Here is a 20,691-nt window from a genome sequence, read left to right as displayed (position 1 = left end):
GGGAAGGGCCATGAGCTTCAAACCTCCATTTAAGTAGAGAGCTTTGTGCAGACATCTCTTCATTTCTCACCTGGCTGTACTACTTAGGACTTCTCTAACAGACTTTTCCACTATCCAGGATATTCCCAGCTCCCTAGGTCCTCTTTCCAGTTTGCTTTTGTATTCTCTCTTTCCCAGTCAAACCATAAGCGTCTTGTAGCAGGGGGAAGTTAGGGTGAGAAGGAAAACAAGGAAAATGTGGTCTCTGAAGCAAAGGGAGTAGAAGATTTCCAGAAACTTGGAATAATAATTAGTGTCAGACACTGCAAAGAATCCAAGGAGTCAAGGAACTATAACAAGGCCAATGGATTTGTTACAAGACATGTTGAATTTGTTTTATATGAGAATCAAAGTTAAAATAAACTGCAGTCAAACATGGCAAGGAAAAATGATTAATGATGCACAAGAAATAGATCAGATGTGAGGAGGATACTACTTCTCTGTCTAGAGATGGAGTGATCTCAGAGTTGTTTCCATGTCAACATTATTTCAATCTAGTGAACTAGACCTCAATTTCTTTGCACCACTAAGACTTGTTTATCAGACTTCTTACCACTACATCAGAGGTGGTTGGTTGTCAGCGGTGAATAAAGTGATTTAAGCAAAGCTTCAGTAATCTTAAAAATAATACTGTTTTTCTACCAACCGATCATTTGCAATTCTAAACTATGATTATTTTTAATTTTTTTTTCTTCTTTTAGTTTTCAATATTTATTTCCACAAGATTTTGAGTTGCAAATTTTTACCCCATCTCACCCCACCCCCACCCAAGTTGGCATGCATTCTGAATATCCCTTCCACTAGTGTTGTCCTCTCTTCTATCTCTCCCCTCCCCCTTCTCTTTTCCCCTTCCGCTTCTATTTTCCTGTAGGGCAGACAGACTTCTGTACCCCATTTCCTGTATTTCTTATTTCCCAGTACCATGTGAAAACATTTTCTTAACATATGTTTTTAAAACTTTAGGTTTCAAATCTTCTCCCTTCCTCCCTCCCCAATCACCCTGATTGAAAAGGTAAGCAACTCAATATAGGTTATACATGTACAGTTATGCAAAACACTTCCATAGTTAGACATGTTGTGAAAAAAGAACTCTATTTCCCTTAATCTTATCCTACCCTCCCATTTATTCTATTCTTTCTTTTGACCCTGTCCCTTCTCAGAAGTATTTCCTTCTGATTACCCCCTTTCCCAGTCTGCCATCCTCTCTATCATCCCCCTGCTCTCTTGTCACCTTCATCTCCTATTTTCCCATAGAATAAGATAGATTTCCTTACCTAATTGAATGTGTATGTTATTCCCTCCATAAGCCAAATCCTATGAGAATAAGATTCACTCATTCCCTCTCACCTTCCCCCATTTCCTCTCCACTGTAAGAGCCTTTTCTTTCTTTTTTTTTTTGTGAGATAATTTACCCCATTCTACCTCTCCCTTTGTTCTTCTCTGGATATAATCCTCTCTTATCCCTTAATTTTATTCTCCAGATATGGCCCTTTAATCTTCAACTCACCCTGTGCCCTCTGTCTGTCTATCTATGTATCTATGTATCTATGTATCTATCTATGTATCTATCAATCTATCTATCTATCTATCTATCTATCTATCTATCTATCTATCTATCTGTCTACCTATACATACATATATTTTTTTCCTCCAACTACCCTAATACTGACAAAGGTCTCATGAATTATTAATATCATCTTTCCACGCAGGAATGTAAACAGTTCAACCTTTATAAGTCTCTTATGATTTCTCTTTCCTGTTCACCTCTTCATGTTCCACTTGAGTCTTGTGTTTGAAAGTCAAATTTTCGATTCAGCTCTGGTCTTTTCATCAGGAATGCTTGAAAGTCCTCTATTTCACTGAATAACCATTTTTTCCCTTGAAGGATTATACTCAGTTTTGCTGGGTAGGTGATTCTTGGTTGTAATACTATCTCCTTTGCCCTCCAGAATATCATATTCCATGCCCCGTGGTCCTTTAAAGTAGAAGCTGCTAAATCTTGTGTTATCCTGATTGTGTTTCCACAGTACTTGAATTGTTTCTTTCTGGCAGCTTGCAATATTTTCTCCTTGACCTGGGAACTCTGGAATTTGGCTACATCATTCCTAGGAGTTTTCCTTTGGGGATCTCTTTCAGGAGGTGATCAGTGGATTCTTTCAGTTTCTATTTTTCCCTCTGGTTTGACTATATCAGGGCAGTTTTCCTTGATAACTTCTTGAAAGATGATGTTTAGGCTCTTTTTTTGATCATGGCTTTCAGATAGTCCAATAATTTTTAAATTCTCTCTCCTGGATCTATTTTCCAGGCGAGTTGTTTTTCCAATGAGATATTTCACATTGGCTTCTAATTTATCATTCTTTTGGATTTGTTTAACAGTGTCTTGATTTCTCATAAAGTCACTAGCTTCCAATTGCTCCATTCTAATTTTTAAGGAAGTATTTTCTTCAGTAAGTTTTTGTACTTCCTTTTCCATTTGGCCAATTTTTCTTTTTAGGGCATTCTTCTTCTTATTGGCTTTTTGGATGTCCTTTGCCATTTGGATTAGGCCATTTTTTTTTCTATGCAATGGGGCTAAATGATTTGCTCAGGGTCACACAGCTAATAATTGTCATGTGTCTGAGGCTGGATTTGAGCTCAGGTCCTCCTGAATCCAGGACCGGTACTGTATCCACTCCACCACCTAACTGCCCCATTATGCTATTTTTAAGGTGTTATTTTCTTCAGTATCTTTTTGAATCTCTTTAGCAAGCTGTTGATTTATTTGTCATGATTTTCGTGCATCACTCTCTCTTTTGTTCCCAGTTTTTCCTCTACTTCTCTTACTTGCTTCTCAAAATCCCTTTTGAGCTCTTCCAAAGCCTGGGACTGATTCATATTTTTCTTGGAGGCTTTGGATGTAGGAGCTCTGACTTTGTTGTCTTCTTCTGATTGTATATTTTGATCTTCTTCGTCACCAAAGGAAGATAATACAGTGTTACTCTTGTGCTGCTTTCTCATGATCCCAGCCAGTTAGTTGAGTTTTAAACTCTTTGTTAAGGTAAGAGTCTGCTTCCACTGTGGAGAATGTACTGTCCCAAGTTTTGGGTGTTATATAGCTGTTTTCAGAGATACTTGTAGGGACCATAAATTTTCAGTTATTGCAAGGTGGTATGATAAGGGGTGAGGTGTTTACTTCTTTCCTGGCCTGTGCTCTGGTCTATTAGTGACCACAAGCACTCCTTTCTGTCCTGGAAGTGTGAGGAAGGTTTCCTGTCCAGAGCAACTACAAGCTCCACCACGCCAGTGCTGCTCCTCACCCCAGGACCACCACCCAGAACCATGACCCGGATCCAAGCACGGGCAAAGCAAGAGATTCCTGCCTCAGCACCAGCAGAGAGATCTGTGCAATCCCTCTCTGATCAACTGCTGGATTCCTCCTCAGTCTGTGTGCTGGAAGCATGGGAGACAGCTGCCCAAGGGCCACATTCTCAGAGAACTGGAACTGAGACCCCACCTTCCTCTCTCAGCACCTTAGAAGCAGGCTTTTCCCACTGACCTTCTAAGTTGTCTTTGGCATTCGTGGATTGAGGAGTCTGGAAACCACCACAGCTGCCTGGGATTCAGTCCTCTGAGGCCTGCTCCAGGTTCACTGCAGCCTGCTTGCCCACACTGCGCACCTCTCTCAGCCTGGCATGATAGACCTTTCTGATCAATCATCCAGGTTATTGTGGCTGGAAATTTGTTTCACTGTGTCTTTTTGTGGGTTCTGCTGCTTCAGAATTTGTTTAGAGCCACTTTTTATAGGTACTTGGAGGGGTTTTTGGGAGAGCTCAAGCTGCTTTCACTCTGCCATCTTGGTTCTGCCCCCACTATGATTATTTTTTTAATCAGATAAAATAAAATGTTACATTCTTATCTAAGAAAAATAGTAACAGAAAGTAATATTCTCCTGAATTGGTACAAATCAATTTCCCATTATTGGAAAAACAATTCAAAACACATTGTACACTGATTTTGGTCATCTTAGTATATGGAAAGAGCACATCAATTTATAGTAATTGCCAAAACAATCAGAGATGTACTAAAATATATTTGTAACAAATGGTATATTTGATGCTAGGTGACTTGTACTGTCATGAACTAGCTTCTGTGTCTACATTTGAAGAAAAAATATTAACCACAGAATGTACTGTTCAGGGACCCTGTTTCTGCTGAGTATAGAACCACAGGCATAGCAGGCTACTCTCTTTGGTGTAGTTGTGTCTGGCCCTTGGAAAGCAATCTAGAACCACAGAATCAAATGCATAAAATATAGATGGGACACAACCTATTGCTTTTCCTTTATGGAGGGTAGTCTCAGTAGCGCATAAGAGTTCAACCACAGAAGAAAAACACATTCCATGACCGTACACTGAAGTAACCACACTATTTCCCTGCATCAAAGCTCCCACACAATTCCGACATTTACATGTTAATACTACCTATTGGAATTTGCAAAATAATCTTACAGAATATAGGATGCACACACACACATAAGCATATATACACAATGCACAAGTACATGAATATGTGCATATACATACATAAGTGTTTATTTAAAATCTATGTGTGTGTGTATACAGACACATAAATATACACATATGTATCTATCACCACTGTAACCAATAAAATCCATTGGCACCAAATTTTCTATGGGATCAAATACAAAATGCTCAGTTTGGTATTCAAAGCACTTTATAACCTAGCTCCTCCAATCTTTCTAGTCTTCTTACTCCTCCCTCCTACCCCCCAACACATGCTCTTCGATCCAGTGACAATGAACAAGACAGTGCATTTCTTGGCTCTGGGCATTTTCTCTGGCTGTCCCCTATGCTTGGAAAACACTTCTTTCTCAACTCCACGTACTGACTTCTCCCTTAGATTGTAAACTCCTTGAGGGCAGGAACTGTCTTTTGCTTCTTTTTGCATCACCAGTGCTTAGCACAGTACTTGGTACAGGTGCTTAATAAATGTTTGTTGATTAAATGACATTTATGTGCATATACATACATATCATATACATAGAAACAAATATGCATATTTTATCTATCTATCTATCTATCTATCTATCTATCTATCTATCTATCTATCTATCTATCTAAACTGTTTCTCTACTTCTTAAATTTATTTTCTGCATCCCATTTCTTTTATTTCTTATTTCCCAGTTGCATGTGAAAAACTTTTTTAAGCATGTGTTTTTAAAACTTTAGGTTCCAAATTTTCTCACTTCCTCCCCACCCACCCTCAGTGAAAAGGCAAGCAACTCAGTATAGGTTATACATGTGCAGTTATGCAAAACACTTATATAGTATTCATGTTGTAAAAAAACACAAATCTATTTCCTTTAATCCTATCACTCCTCCTCCTCCCATTTATTCTATTCTTCCATTGACACTGTCCCTCCTCAGAAGTGTTTGCTTCTGATTACCCCCTTTCCCAACTTGCCCTCCTCTCTATCATCCCCCCGATCTCTTGTCACCTTCTCCCCTATTTTCCTATAGGATAAGACATACTTCCATACCCAATTGAATATGTATGTCATTCCCTCCTTAAGCCAAATCCTATGAGAATAAGATTCACTCATTCCCTCTCGCCTTCCCCTGCTTCCCCTCCACTGTAAGAGCCTTTTAATTTCTGTAATTTTTTTTGAGATAAATTACCCCATTTTACCTTTCCTTTTTCTCCTTCTTCCAGTATAATCATCTTTTACCCCTTAATTTTGTTCTCCAAATGTGACCCCTTCATCTTCAACTCACCCTGTGCCATCTATCTATCTATCTATCTATCTATCTATCTATCTACTATCTATCTATCTCTATCTCTATATCTATTTCCCCCTCCAATGACCCTAATACTGACAAAGGTCTCATGAGTTATAAATATCATTTTTCCATGCAGGAATGTAAACAGTTCAACCTTAATAAGTCTTTTATGATTTCTCTTTCTTGTTTACCTCTTCATGTTCCACTTGAGTCTTGTATCTGAAAGTCAAATTTTCTATTCAGCTCTGGTCTTTTCATCAAGAATGCTTGAAATTCCTCTATGTTACTGTATGACCATTTTTTTTTTTCCCTGAAGGATTACACTCAGTTTTGCTGGGTAGGTGATTCTTGGTTGTAATCCTATCTCCTTTTCCCTCCAGAATATTATATTCCATGCCCTGTGGTCCTTTAATGTAGAAGCTGCTAAATCTTGTGTTATCCTGATTGTGTTTCCACAATACTTGAATTGTTTCTTTCTGGTTGCTTGAAATATTTTCTCCTTGACCTGGGAACTCTGGAATTTGACTACAATGTTCCTAGGAGTTTTCCTTTGGGGATCTCTTTCAGGAGATCGGTGGATTCTTTCAATTTCTATTTTGCCCAATTGTTGTACAAAATTGGGGGATTTTCCTTGATAATTTCTTGAAAGATGATGTTTAGGCTCTTTTTTTTTGACCATGGCTTTCAGATAGTCCACTAATTTTTAAATTCTATCTCCTGGATCTATTTTCCAGGTCAGTTGTTTTTCCAATGTGATATTTCATATTGTTCTCTAATTTTTCATTCTTTTGGATTTGTTTAACAGTGTCTTGATTACTCATAAAGTCACTAGCTTCCAATTGCTCTATTCTAATCTTAAGAAAGTCTTTTCTTCAATAAGCTTTTGGACTTCCTTTTCCATTTGGCCAATTTTTTTTAGGCATTCTTCTTCTCATTGGCTTTTTGGACCTCTTTTGCCATTTTGGTTAGGCTATTTTTTAAGGTGTTATTTCTTCAGTATTTTTTGGGTCCCCTTTAGCAAGCTGTTGACTTTTTTTTCATGATTTTCTTGCATCACTCTCATTTCTCTTCCCAGTTTTTCCTCTATTTCTCTTAATTGCTTCTCAAAATCCTTCTTGAGCTCTTCCAAGACCTGGGACTCATTCATATTTTTCTTGGAGGCTTTGGATGTAGGAGCTCTGACTTTGTTGTCTTCTTCTGGTTGTATGTTTTGATCTTCTTTATCACCAAAGAAAGATTCTGTGGTCTCAATTTTGTGAGGTTTACTCATGATCCCAGCCAATTACTTGAGTTATAAATTCTTTATTAAGGTAAAGGTCTGCTTCCACTGTGGAAAATGTACTGTCCCAAGTTTTGGCAGTTTGTACAGCTGTTTTCAGAGATACTTCTAGGGACCTGTTAATTTTCAGTTTTTCCCAGGCGGTACGATAAGGGGCGACATGTTTCCTCCTTTCCTCGACTGTGCTCTGGTCTATTAGTGACCACAAGCACTCCTTTGTGTCCTGGAAGTGTGAGGAAGGTTTCCTCTTCAGAGCCACTACAAGCTCCACCACGCCAGTGCTCTTCCTCACCCGAGGACTGCCACCCAGAACCATGACCCAGATCCAAGCAAAGGCAAAGCAAGAGATTCCTGCCTTGGCCCTGGCAAAAAGATCCCTGCAATCCCCCTCAGATCAGCCACCTGATTCACCCTCAGTCTGTGGGCCAGAAGCTCAGGAAGCAACCACCATACTGGGCTGTGCTCAGGATCTGGGGGACTGAGACATAGCTCCTCTCTCACTGCAGAAACAGATTTTTCCCACTGACCTTCTAAGTTCTCTTTGGTGTTCGTGGGTTGAGAGGTCTGGAAACCATCACAGCTTCCTGTGATTCAGTCCTCTGAGGCCTGCTCTAGGTTTGCTGTGGCCTGTGCACCCACGCCAAACCGTGCTTCTCTTCCAGCTCAGCGCGATATACCTTGCTGATCAAACTTCCAGGTTATCTTGGGCTGGAAATTTGTTTCGCTCTGTCTTTTTGTGGGTTTTTCTGCTTTAGAATTTATTTAGAGTCATTTTTTATAGGTATTTGGAGGGGTTTGGGGGAGAGCTCAAGTAAGTCACTGCTTTCATTCAGCCATCTTGGCTCCAAACCTTGTCTACCTTTTTATGTTGTCCTGGATCGTTTTCACAGTTTGGTGAAGTATATTGACCCTTCTCATAATAATGCTTTTAAATGCTCAAGATTATTAAAGAAACAAGTCACTTTGAAATATAGTTTTCATAATATTTTAAAAATAAGTTCATGGAACCCAGGTTAAGACTTTCTGAACCATGACCTCAAATGATAGCATCTGATTTGGAAGAGACAATAGTTTTTGGGATTTATGAACATAGCAAAATCTTATATATACCTATTGTTTATCATCAATGCCTTGAACATTATTCAATAATGGCTGCTAATTATGATAGGAGCCTATTATTAGCAAAGGACCTCCATATCTCCATAAGAAATGAAACAGAATTGTGACTTCTTGTGGGATTTAATTCTTTATACTTGTAGTTTCCTATTCTTAAGGACCCTACGGAAAATAATCTACCAGTTTTGTGAGTGATTCATGTTAGTATTTACAAAAGACAATAGATTGCAGCAAGCAAAAGGAGATCAGGACTTGAAGTCAGAAGACCTCTGCCAAAGTCTTTATAGAATCACTTATGAAAATGTTACCTTAGGGATGTTATTTCACACATACACACATTCAATTTCCTCATAAAACTGAGATGACAATACTTTGAAATCCTATTTCAAGAGAATTGTAACAAAAAAAATAAGGTTTAAATAGTATTTTCTAAAACACTACATAAACGGGATTCTTTTTTTTTTCTCCATTTACCTAGTACACTTGACATATGAGGATGAACAGGTCCAGAAAAATGTATAGAGGACAACCAGAATGATGAAGAGCCTTGATAATATGTTATGTGAACTTTCTTGGAGAATGACAAGGGGGAATTTTTTTCATATTAAAGCATTTGAAGAACTATTTTATTAAGGGGCAATTAGATTTATTCTTTTTGTGGCCAGGATGTAGAACCAGGAGCAAGGAGTAAAGGTTACCAAAAGACAGCCTTAGTGTAATATAAAGAGAAAAAATAATCCACAATTAGAGCTATTTAAATGTGGAACAGACTGACTTTGGAAGTAGTAGGTTCATCCTTCAAGCAGAGGCTGAATGATGACTTTTTGATTCTTTTTTTAGGTATGAGTTAGACTCCATGGCTGTTATATATCTTCTTGCTCCAAAATTCTATGATTGTGTGCCCCTATTTATGTTCACAATGGGCATGAAGATGAAAGCCTGTATTTGCTTGCTTTTTTTTTCTTTACTAATACAACCTTAACTGTAGTTTGGCCACTTGTTACTCCTCTTTAGAAGTAGTTCAATGGCCTCATATTGAGTCTCTATACCTCATCTCTCTGCTCTTCAGTCTATCCTCCACACCACCATTCAATTACTAATACTAAAATACTTCTCACCACTTTATCACTCCATTAAAAATATACCCGGGATGTTTTGAAAGTTATATTAAACTGAATGTATAGAGAAGGCTATAATCCTGTGAGGATTACAGAAGATGGCTTTCCCTATTCTATTTGAGCACTTTGACTATTAACTTATTTCCTTTGTGTTGACCAAAAATGTTAAGCATTCTGTAGTTTAAATTGAGGAAGTTAGGTGGTGCAGTGAATAGAGTGCTGGGTTTGAAGTCAGGAAGAGTCCTCTTTCTGAGTTCAAATCTGACCTCAGACACTTACTAGCTCTATGACTCTGAGCAAGTTACTTGTGTGTGTGTGTGTGTGTGTGTGTATATACATATATATATGTATATATATATATATATATATATATATGTATAAATTATTCTATACATACTTCAATTATCAGTTATTTCTCTGGATGCAGATAGCATCTTTCTTCATATGTTCTTTATATTAATTTGAGTATTTATTATAGTAAAAATGGCATTTTCTCAAAACCATTCTTAAAACAATATTGCTGTTACTGTATACAATGTTCTCTTGGTTCTGCTCATTTTGCTATTCATTATTTTGTGTAAATCTTTCCAAGTTTTCCTAAGATGAGTGAGCTCATCATTTCTTACAGCACAATAGTATCCCATCACAATCATATAGCACAACTTCTTCAGCTATTCCCCAATTGATGGACATCCTTGTAATTTCCATTTATTTTTGCCACAACAAAGAGAGTTGCTATAAACATTTTAGAACATATGGATTTTTTTTCATTTTTCCCTAATCATCTTTGGAAATAGACCTAGTAGTGGTATTGCTGGGTCAAAGGGTTTAGGCAATTTAATAACTCTTTAGGCATAATTCCAGGTTGTTCTCCAAAGTGGTTGGTTCGGTTCACAATTCCACTGCCAGTGAATTAGTGTACTATTTTCTCCACATTCTCTCCAACATTTGTTGCTTTCTCCTTCAACAATTTAGTCAATCTGGTAGGTGTAAAATGTGTCTCATTACTTCTTTCATAACCCCTCTCTTTTACAACCCCTTCTTTCCACTGAAAATGTCACCAGCATGATGTAGACTCTTATCCCCTCGTGATTTGACTATAGCAAATTGGTTAGTCTCTCTGTCTTAAATCTCTCACTCTTCCACATCTGTTCTCTAGTAAGTTGTCAAACTCGCTTTCATAAAACATATCTCACCATACCATTGTTATAATTAATAAAGTTTATTAGGTCCCTGCCAGGAGCGCCTGCGTCCCCGGCTGTGGTCTGATGCCTGCAGAGTGTGAAGAGAGAAAGAAGACCCGGGTAAGACCCGGGCTGGCCTAAGCCCTCCAACTCCCCAAAGCCAGCCCTCTACATCTCCCCCTTTCTTCTGTTCTAGCTTGAGAACATGGGATGCACATCAGGAGAAAACTCAAGAGTAACAAGAATACCATCAGGGTACAAAATGCAACAGCAAACTTGAAATATTCTGGAAAGTGTTAAGTTGCTTGATATAGTACAACAGCTTATAAACAATATCTTGAGGATCAATACCATCCATGTTATATTTTTGGAATGCCAAGCACCCTGAAGCTTATTCAATATTTGATCAGGAGTTACATTGGTAGTATTAGAAAGCAAATAGGGAGTTACACAAACAAAAGTATAGTGGTCAAGTTACAGGTTTAACCCAAGGGGGGTAAGGCATATAAGTCCAATGTAATCATGACTCCATCCCGGAGCCATCTGCGGCAGTCATCATTGCAAAAAAGGACAATCAACATCTTATTATTGGCTCTTCTTCTTCTCGGTCTCGCCTTCCTCCTCCACTTGTCTCTGATCAGTTTTTCCTTTGATGCTCAGGGTCTCTATCCCTCTGGTCAGTATGCTGACAGGTACGGATGTTCCTCTCGGGAGCCCAGACTGGTTCTCATGCATGTTCTGGAAAAACACAAGCATAACCTCGACCCTGGGTTAATAATTTTACTGGACCATCCCAATTACCCGTCTTTGGATCCTTCCACATTACTGTGACATCTGGTTGCTCATCTAACAACCTGTTCTTTTGCCCTGCAAAATGTTTTTGTGCAGTAGTACGTCCCTGATCATCTAGTGTCAAAAATTTTATGGTATATATTACCTGATCCAATCTCCTTTTTAAATTTATGGTATATATGATCTGATCCAATCTCCTTCTTACCCTATTTTCTATTCCCTCTTTTTTCTGTTTATCAAGGAGGATTTTAATATCCTTGTTGCACCTTTCAACAATGGCTTGTCCAGTAGGATTGTACAGGATGCCAGTAGAGTGAGTGATATTATAGGTGAGACAAAATTGTGCAAAATTCCTGCTAGTATAGGCGGGACCATTGTCAGTCTTGAGGTGTCTTGGATTGCCAAGAATATTAAAGCAAAACAAGAAATGGTATTGCTTATGTCCTTCTTAAAAATGTAACTAATCCAAAATATCTGCTTGTCATCATATGATATTCATCTTTCCCCCACTTTTTTTTTGCACATACTCTGACACATACATGTAATTACACTTAAAAAACATGAATCACACATTTGATATGAAATAAAGGAATTTTAGAATAAGACTCCCCCTAACATTGTGTAATTGTTTAGCAGAAAAATAGCCAACTAAATATGATTAAGTAGTTTTTAGAACAGCATAAATTTAAGTAGCTAAGAAATCAGGTATGTATAGAAATGTGTTTAAGGTTATGCTTCTTGGCAGAAAACACAGAAATAACTAAGTTTCCTATCTGTAGTTAAAAAAAGATTCCCTAATCGTTTAATTAATAAAAATTATTTTCAACTCTGAAATGTTGTTTTAACTACTGACCAGGCTATGACAAATTTATGCTGGATTTAATACAAGAGGGAGTTAGGCAGTAGAACTCTGCAGCAAAGCAATAGAATTTCTTTAGTTACCTACTGAATTCACGATGGTTTTGTTGGGCAAGGGTAAAAATCTATTTCTAAATATTCAAAGACAAATAAATGTCCCCTTTCCCACTTCACTTGTTTAATTTGCTTGCAAATCCTCCCAAAGAACCACCAGGACAAATGAAAGCCTAAAAATATTGCTATTAATATTCTAACAAAGTCAGAATGAATAATTTTTTAAATCAAAAAGTTCTATCAAAGATATGTTAAAAAGGACTTATGAAGTTATAGCCTTTTATATACTGTAAAATATATTAAGATTTTAGCTATATTATAACTAGTACTAAGGAGCTGATTCAGAAAATTTACAAGCTACATCTTACTGGAAATTTTAGTATACATACAGTGCATTAGACTGTGTTTAACATACAAACTGCTCATGTCAAATTTCTAAAGCAGAGAGTTTATTTACTCCTACCCTTGAAGTTTCCTCCCCACCTGATTAAGAAAACAAGCTGATTTGTTTTCTAATTATTGATATAACTTAGCTTCTTAAATAATTATCCTCTTTTTTGAATACCAATGTAATTTTTAAGTTACCTAAATGGTGGTTGTAGATAAAATGATACAAGCTTTATTTTTCTAGAATTACGGTAAGATAGAACGCTTGATTTACAAACTGATCTGAAATGAATGGAAGGTTGCAAAGGACATGTATCTACAAAAGCTATAGAATTCAGTATGCTATTTTAGCTATAACTTAAAACTTTTTTTATATGTATATAAGGCAAATGTTCCATTTTCTTTGATTATTATAAAGGATCTAAAATGAAATCCCCTTAACCACTGATGGCTGACAAAAAAATGTTAATATACAATTTTCTTTGAGACTCTTGAAAACTACAAAAATTTCCAGTATCATAATGACTACAAATTCTAACATTTAATGTGAAGTCATCATAACTCTTTGCATGCCACAACGACACACTCATAAGGCCAACTTTTTCAGAATGTACTATAACTTGAATAAAATCAAATAGGGAGACATATATAAAATGGGAAATACAATGTAGTTTCATATCACAGCTCCTGCTTGTCCATAAGACATTATGGAGGGAGTAATAATTTCACTTACACACTGACTTTGCAAATGTGATCAGCTGCCAATGTCCTGAATATTTATGACATAGGTCTTTTTAACAAGAACAGGACAGCAGCATGGTAACCACTTTTCTAAGTGTATTTTCTATACAAAATAATTCCAAGATGTAATCATTAAATTCTCATATAGTACTATTATTTTAAACAATAATCAATAAAGTAGCAAATATCTGAAAATTGCAACACCACTAAGAGTGAGCACTGCCATTTCCTAGTGTAATCAAAGTTGGCCTTAGTACAGTCTTGGCAATGCAATTGTTGGACAGTACAGGTATCTTATGCAGAGATTTCAGTAGCAGAATGGCACTTGGTTTGTTCTCAATAGAAATGACAAAGATGCAGTTGACAATTTAAAGAAAGACAATGTTCTTATTTGCATGCTAAAATTCTTGTTGTGTCCCCTGTATGTGAACACTTTCAAATAATATTGTCTGTCTCTCTGTTCTGCCCACGAGCTCTGCCCCATGTTAGCTAACTATCTTATAGGACACTAGTTAGCTAGTGCGGCTTACTTTCCCTTTAAATCAGAGAAGCCGAAAAGCAGCCCTCTAGTTCTGAAGTTTACTTTCGGTTGTGAAGACGCTCAAAAGCCATAGTCTTGTTTGTCCGCCTGTGCGGTCTGCTTTCCCACCTGTGCAGTTTGCTTTCACTTTAAATCTGAGACCCCGAAAAGTGGCAGTGTCGTTCTGATGTTCACTTTAAGAGACCCCGATAAGCGTCAGTCTCATTCTGATGTTCACTTTCACTTTAAGAGACCCCGATAAGCGGCAGTCTCGTTCTGATGTTCACTTTCACTTTAAGAGACCCCGATAAGCGGCAGTCTCGTTCTGATGTTCACTTTCACTTTAAGAGACCCCGATAAGCGGCAGTCTCGTTCTGATGTTCACGTTCACTTTAAGAGACCCATAAGCGGCAGTCTGGTTTCTTTTTAATCCCCGTTTAACCTGGTGAAAATAAAAAACTGTATAGGAAAATTATCGCCCTACCTTGTTAGCGTCTTCTCTTGACGACCCGAGCTCCTTTTCTAGGGCTGTTGGCCAAACAGCCCACCTTGTTCAGGGCCACTCTGCCGGGGGAAGCCTTCCTTTCAGGTCCCTGTCTAAGCGCCAAATGCCCGGAGCGCCTGCATCCCCGGCTGTGGTCTGATGCCGGCAGAGTGTGAAGAGAGAAAGAATCACGGGCCAGGTGAGAGCAGTGAAGAACAAACTCTGTTTATTGATCTGAGGGCTCAGGCTTATATAGTACTGGATCAAGCTATTCATGAAAAGTACAAATCTGATTAAGTGATTTCCTTACTTCCTTGTACCTTGTCTGTCACATTCTTTCCTGCATCCTGTCCTGTACCCCATCTGTTTCCTCCCTTCCTGCATCCTGTTCTCAAGAGACAGAACAGGGGGGTGGTGAGCCAACATCCTGAGTTTCACAGCAGTCAGGCTTAGTACAAGCTGCAGGTAAGACCCGGACTGGCCTAAGCCCTCCAACTCCCCAAAGCCGGCCCTCTACAGGTCCCTAATCTAATAGAAAATGCTTCAAAGCCCTTCATAACATCTTAACTTTCTGGTCCCTTTACACTTCACTTCTTTCCACATATTCATCTATCTACCTCTTTGCTTGTCCTTGCACCCAACAATTCCCCCAACTCAAAGCATTTTCACTGGATGTGAAATGTAATTCCCTACCTCTTCATTTCTGTAAGGACTGTTTTTCTTTGCTTTTGATTGCTTTGTAACCTCACAACCTAGCACAAATAAGAGAATATGCTAGATGCTTAATAAATGCCAATTTACTGAGTGATTGACTGACAAGGCCTGGTCTCTAGGCTTTATAGCATCCTGGGTACCTTCCTCTCTACCTCTTTCATGGTCTTATCAAGACTTTAGAAACAGCTGGAAGGTATAGTCATGGATAAAATGTTTGACTTGGAGTCAGAAAGACCTGACCTTGAGTTTTGCCTTACATATTGATTAGTTTTGTGCCTGTGGTCAAATCATTAAATTATTTTAGTCTCAAGTTCCTCATCTGTAAAATTGAGTTGATAATAGTGCCTACCTCACAAAGTTGTTGTGAAAATCAAATAAGATTTTGTATGTAAAGTGTAGAGCATGATAGAAATGTTAACTATTATTATTAGTGGCATTTTTACTTACTTTCTCAATTGATTCCTTTATTGTTGATGGTCATATCTTCCACAACAAGAAACCCAATCTCATCACAACACCATGTGTTTTTGTTCTTTCCTGAATCTTGTTTTAAACTTGTTGGAATTCATTTTAGGGTCAGACAGAATACACGTAGATTCAAAATAGATGTGAAACTGAGAGGAAACCTTGGTGCATCAGCCAGACAGTGTTGCTCCAGAATTGGATTCTCTCCTCCATATCCCCTCCCCCATCAGTTTAAGGTTATAGTTACAGAGTGAAATAAACTTTAGTGGAAAGATACTTTGGGCAGTTGTCAATCAGCAAACCCTTAACAGAGCTGTCCCTGAAGATCTTGACCTGACAGAATAATTTATTTGGGTCCTGAACCAGTAGAGCCACCAGACACAAAGTGCTGGTACTTCTCTAGGTTCTGGCTTCCTGATTAATAGGGTACATGGAGAAGGCCATCAATCAAACAAGGATTTGCTATGGCTATGGGGACCATTACTTCAGAGCTGAACGAGTTCAAGAACTCCCCCTTAGAGGAAAAATGTTTATATTTCTCCATGGCTGCATGGACAATTACTAACAAAGATGATTTTGAAGCAAATTTAAATGAACACTAAATAACAATTATGTATATCTGTTAATATTCATGCCCAAATTAGTCAAAGCTATTACTTATTATAAGTAACTTATTTAGTTTTGTTCTCTTTCTACAGCAGACATAATGTATACAGTTATGTCACAGATTGCCTTTTCTCTTATTCAGCAGTTTAACTGAAACTCTTGTCACATAATACTAAAATGTCAGATTTAGAAGACACCTTTAAGACCTTTTCAACCCCTCTCAGGTTACAGATGAGGAAACTGACACCCAGAGGGGTTAAGTAGTTTCTTTAAAATCACTGAAGTGGCAGAGTACAGACCTGATTACAGGATTTTTTATTACAAGTTAATAGCTCTTTCTAAGCTCAGAACATGATAGTGAGTCTACAAGTCCATATTTGAACAGGACAATGATATTTGTTCACCTTGAATCACTGTGATAACTTGAAGTTCCTCCAATTTTAAAAAGGTATTAAATGATGCCCAGTAACATCTTGGTTTTAATTATAATTATATATGATTATTGTCTATTAACCAGCATGTTTAATTACCTAGAATACCTGTAACTCAGGCTGTGCTGGAAAAAGAGGAATTTATCTCCAGGGTTTCCTCTACTTTGAAAATAAAAAGGTCTTTGGGAAAGGGCAGTTTTGTTGACACATCATTTCTCATATTATTTTAGTAGCAATTTGAATAATGACTAAGACTTAATGTCCCCCCTGAGCCAATATGCCTTATCCCAGTAGGATATTCTTGTAGCCTGATCTTTCATATTTTATATTTTATGTCAGTCTTATCTGTCTTCTCTGTATTCATAGCCTTAATCCAAGTACTTCCTAGAACTCTTACCATTGTTAAAGTGGACATGCGAATTCTCCTTCAACGTCCTTGGTTTCAGCAGGTCATCCAGTAAGTAGTAGAATCCCCTTACAAAGCCTAAAGTGACAGACCAAAAAAGAAGCCAAAAAGTTTTTTTTGGGGAAAAAAATCCCATGCCTATTTTGGAGTCCAGAAGAAAGGATTTGTGAAGGCATTCAGCAAAGCCATTTTTCTGCTAAGAGGCAGGCTCAGCAGAATGTGCCTCACCATGTACTTCAAATGAAAAGGATATACAATAGGCCTCTTATTTCAGAGACTTTGCAAGATGGCACTATGCCATTTTGAAAGCCAGGATAATTTTAACCATTCTGTGTTGACGTGATGTTGGTATATGTCCAATAAAGAAGAAGTAGTCTACATTTTCTATCCAGTCTTTGGAGTGGATTTCCTTTGCAATTCAGACTAAATGTGGGTCATATGAAACTGAGAGGAATCTTTGGAGTTTCAGCCTTGCAGCACTGCTCTGGAATTGGATTGTCTCCTCTTCCACCTCCCCTATAAGTTTAAAGTTATAGTTATAGAGTGAAATAAACCTTATTGTAAGCATGTACAAGGCAGGTGTTAATCAGCAATGTTTCTGGCAGAGTTGTCACCAAATTCCCTGCCTGACAGGATAATTTGTTTGGGTCCTGAACTAGTAGAACCACCAGACATATAGTGCTGGTCCTTCTCCAGGTTCTAGTTTCCTGATTAATAGGGTACACAGGGAAAGCATTGATCAAACAGGGATTTGCTATGGCAACCATTCCTTCAGAGCTGAATGAGTTCAAGAACTTCACCTTAGAGGAGAAATGTTTATACTTCCCAATGGCTAGATAGACAAGTATTTACAAGCCAAGTGACAATCACCTTTGTGAGTTTCAGTTTCCACAAATAAAAATGTTTGTACTCTTATTTGCTATTGATATAACACATTGCTATATAGAAACAATAATAATAAGTTGGCAAAATGTTCCACAGTTATCTAATTTGATCCTTACATACACCATTTGAATTAGGTGCTCTTATTATTCTTATTTATAACTTGAAAAGTGACATACACAACAAATTAGGACTTTGTTTATTGTTTTGTCCAGTCTCAAGAAATGATGGAAAAAATGTTGAAGTGGCTCTACATAATTTTCCAGAGAGCTGGTTTTTAAACATTTACCACCACATCTCTGCCATCATTCATTTTCTAGTGTCCTTCTCACTGCTATATAATACAACCAGAAATCTTAAAATTATTCTGATGTCATCCATTAAAAATTTATGTTGTCCAAACTCACCTAAATTCACAAAAATCGAACTCATTACCTTTCCAGTAAACTTTCCTTTACCTCTTCACTTCCTCTTTACTATCAAAGGCAATACTTTTTCAGTACCTTAAGCTCATGTCTTTCCACTACCTCTCACCTTTCATATTTGATCTGTTTCCAAGGCCTGTCAATTTCACATTCCCATCACATTTTAAGCATTTCCATCTCCTTCTCTCCTCTGACAGTGCCACCACTCTAGTACAGGCCCTCATCACTTCACGTCTGGACTATTATGAGAACCTGTTGGTGGGTCTACCTGTTTTCAGTCTCTCATTACTTCAGTCCATCTTCCATTCTTCCACCAAAGTAATTTTGCTAAGTCAAAGTTTTGACCATATCATCCCTTACTCAATAAACTCCAGTTGTTCCCTCTCACTTTCCATATCAAATACAAAATTCTTTGTTGGGCACTTAAAGCCCTTCAAAACCAAGTGCTCACCACCTTCCAGCCTTCTTACACTTACATCTCTGCCACATCTTTTAGTCAGTGAAAGGCCTCAAGGTTGTTCTTGAACAAGACTGGAATACTCTCTGTCATTTCAGCCTACTGGTTTTCCTGGTTCCTTTAAGTCCTAACTGAAATCTAATCTTCTATAGGAAGCCTTTCCCAAATTTTTTTAATCCTCGTGCCTTCCTTCTTTTAATTAATTGCAATTTTCCTATGTATCTCATTTGTTCATATTTGTTTGTTTATTGGCTCCTCAATTATATTGTGAGATCCTTAAGGACAGGAACTGCCCTTTGCCTTTATTTGTATCCTCTGGGTTTAGCACAGTGCCTGGCACATAATAGGCACTTAAATGTTTACTGACTGACTGATTGTTGCATGCTTATCCTTTTACTATTCCTTCATTGATTTACTATCACGTTCCTATGGTGAATGTTCCAAATTTTTCTTTTCTTTCTTAAGGCACCTACACTACTTTCCCCTTCTTATTAACAGACTTCATCTTGTACTTTACTGGAAAAAACGAGGTAATCTCTTGCATCCTCCCTTTCTTCTTTAATTCTAAAACATTATGCCATGATCTTGCATTTTTTTCCTCCCTTGTTCCATTCTATGAAGATGAGATTGCTCTTTTCATTGCTAATCAATCAATAAACATTTGTTAACTTTACCGATACAGACCTCTCTATTTTGTCTTACTTCTGTCCTCATATGCTTCCTACATCAGCTTTACCCTTCCACCATTCTGTCCTCCCATAATTTTCAACCTCTTTGTATCCAAAGGCTCCTCCATTGTTGACAAATTAGAATGTTTTCCTACATCCTTCAAACAAACAAACTCTTCAGTTGATCCCACCACCCCCTCAAACCACTGACTTTTAAATCTTTGTCCCTTTTACAGTCAAAATTAGAGGGAAAAAGTTGTCTGTATTCATAGCTTCAACTATCTTACACTTTCATGCTCATTTTAGGACTTTGGAATTTGGCCTCTGTTTTCGTCACCAGCACTGAAGTGAAACTGATCTCTCCAGATGCACCTATAATCTCTTAAACGTAAATTTTTATACTCTTTATTTTTCATTGCTTATCCTTCTTGACCTTTGTATAGCATTTGAAATTGTCGACCAACCTATTTTTCTGAATATTTCATTTTCTTTTTTTTCCCTATGACGCTGTACTCTTGTGGTTCTTACCCTCCCTTTATGAGTGATTATTCTCATCCTCTGCAACATCATCATTCATGCCTCATCTTCTAACTGTAGTTATTCTCCATAAGTTTATCTTGAGTGTTTTTATTTTCTTTCTCTATGCCAAGAATTCTTATCTTTTTTTGTGTGTGTGACATGGTCCCCTTTGGTATTATGGAAAAGTTTATGAGCTTATTCTTAGAAAATTGCTTTCAAATGCATAAAATAAAATACATAAGACTGTAAAGAAAACTAAATATATTGAAACTAAGTTATAAAAATATTTTAATTATTTAAAAGAAAATCTACTTAGATGTTTCTGATGAATTGCCCCAAAATCTGTCATTCATTGCAGATAAGCTGTTTTACATTTTTATTAATGATTAAAATAAATGCATAGATACCAATATTATCAGCTTTCAAGAGGATATAGAGCTGTGGTGTATGATTAAAATGCATTATGACAGAATTAGGATAAAAAGGATAGCAGCAAGCTAGAACATTGGATGTAGTAGAAGAAATTTCATGGGAATACATGTCAATTTTAACATGATTTCAAAAAATATCCTTATTAATCCAAGAAATAAAAAAGCCTATTTTTCTGAAAAAAAAAATCTAGAGATGTAAGTGCCCTGAAAACAGCAAAGACCGTAACTCTACATTGTGATATACAGCCAAATAAGTCAATACTAGCTTGGGCTTAATTAAAAGAGGCATGTTTGATAGTTTTCAGTCATGTCAGTTCTTCGTGACCCCTGTGGGG

The 20,691-nt window shown here is 37.3% G+C and overlaps 1 long non-coding RNA gene across 1 annotated transcript; it reads right to left on the bottom strand.

The window, feature by feature from the left end:
• Positions 1 to 10,798: 10,798 nt before the first annotated feature.
• Positions 10,799 to 14,793, bottom strand: LOC110215007 (uncharacterized). The gene is made up of 2 exons (XR_002326408.2): positions 14,353 to 14,793; positions 10,799 to 11,254 (listed from the first exon to the last, which is right to left on the bottom strand). It is a non-coding gene; the product is annotated as an uncharacterized LOC110215007 (long non-coding RNA).
• Between the last annotated feature and the right edge of the window lie 5,898 nt (positions 14,794 to 20,691).

This window comes from Phascolarctos cinereus, unplaced genomic scaffold (genome assembly GCF_003287225.1).
Source record: "Phascolarctos cinereus isolate Bilbo 61053 unplaced genomic scaffold, phaCin_HiC Scaffold_726;HRSCAF=1367, whole genome shotgun sequence".
NCBI lineage: Eukaryota > Metazoa > Chordata > Mammalia > Diprotodontia > Phascolarctidae > Phascolarctos > Phascolarctos cinereus.
The sequence above is the reverse complement of the archived record's forward strand: the minus strand, read 5'-3'. Positions and strand labels throughout refer to the sequence as shown.